We start from the raw sequence: 1,705 nt of genomic DNA on the forward strand, positions 1-1,705 counted from the left end.
TTGGGGTATTCAACACTTCATGTACCTATCATTTCTTTTTGTTAGGAAGATTCCAATTCCACTCTCACACTTGTTTGTATTCTCTTTAAGACAATAAACTTTTTCTTTCTCTCTGTTGGGTAAATCATAGATTTCTTTCAACAATTTATTCTAGTGCCATTTCTAGAAAACCTTCCTTGATTTCACCAACTTACATAAGCCTGAATTAAGTGGTTTTATTTTGTGTTGCCATAGCGCCAGGCTGCTTAGGAGCACTGGTAGTTTTTACTAACTTGTATGTTAATCATATGCATCTATTTTTTTTCCATTATACAGACAGATTCCTGATTACAAAGACATTCTAATCCATCTCTGGATCACCAACACTTACTCTGACAACTCTTAGTACACACACTAATCTCATATGCTGATTCAACAACATCACCAAAAAATTTGACCAGATATATACATATACGTACACACACACACACACACACACACACACACATACATATATATACACATACACACACACATATATATACACACACACACACACACACACACATACACACATATATATATGATCAGGTCTGATAGATCTATTAGAACTGAAGCTATGACAGACACTCAGGCCCTGAAGCTATGACAGACACTCATCAATATGAGGTGTGTGAATGCCTGTCCTTATGGCATGTACAAATTAAGGAAAAACTCCCAGTGGACAAACAAAAGACACATACCATCTACACCAGCAACACCACCAAGCACAATCATGAAGAAGTATCTTTCACTGGCTGCTGTAGTCAGATAGGATATCACTATTAAGTCTGGTGTTCTACTCTCTGTGCAATAATTACTTTCCACTGTGGTATTTCTTAATATGACAAATAACAGTGGGTCCAAACCTAAGCTGTGTAATGATTTAATCATCCTGAATCTTAAAGCCCTTTCTTAGAACACAGGTGAGGAGAATAAGTTCATCTAGGGCCATGTGTCCCTATACTGAGTGATGACTTATAAGGATGAAAAAGCCAGAGGTAAAATTTTTACATTTCAGAAGTGGTCAATGATAAATTAAATAAATGCCAATCAAGGTTTTACAACAATTCTACTTCAATAGTATGTATTGGAAACTTCACAAGGGAGGGAGAAATCTGCCTGTCACTGTCAGTCCATTTTTTCCAGAATCTACATGGGAAAAGAGAGACATGTTTTCAAAGATATTTTCTGCCTTCATCTCCCGGATGATATTCATGACCCAATACAGTCTTGGAACTATATGTTTACTCTGGGACTCATCAAATCTCTCTATGACTCATCAATTCTCTCTATCTCTCTATACAGGAGAATTTTGTGAGTCTAACTTTGTGGAATCCTTCACTTTTAGAAACAAGCACTTTCAAAGTTGGTCATACCCAGAAGTCAGTTCTTCTGAAATTTCTCTTTTTCTCTCTCTTCTTCATTATTCTTTCTTGCCCCCAGGGATCTATTTCTGATATTTGGATGTTTATTACTTTTAAAGCATTAAGTAATGTATTTACAAATTATTTATTGCACACTTGCTGTATGCCACGCACTTCTGGGCCATAAGAGTATACTTTTGAGTAAAATAGATTATATTCCTGTTGAAATGGAGCTTATATTCTGACATTCTAAAATGTTTATCTAGACATCCAATCTAAACTTTTCTAAGGATAAAGTTAATGCTTAATATTTATGGTAA

Source organism: Propithecus coquereli, unplaced genomic scaffold (assembly GCF_000956105.1).
Source record: "Propithecus coquereli isolate 6110/MARCELLA unplaced genomic scaffold, Pcoq_1.0 Scaffold319, whole genome shotgun sequence".
Taxonomy (NCBI): domain Eukaryota; kingdom Metazoa; phylum Chordata; class Mammalia; order Primates; family Indriidae; genus Propithecus; species Propithecus coquereli.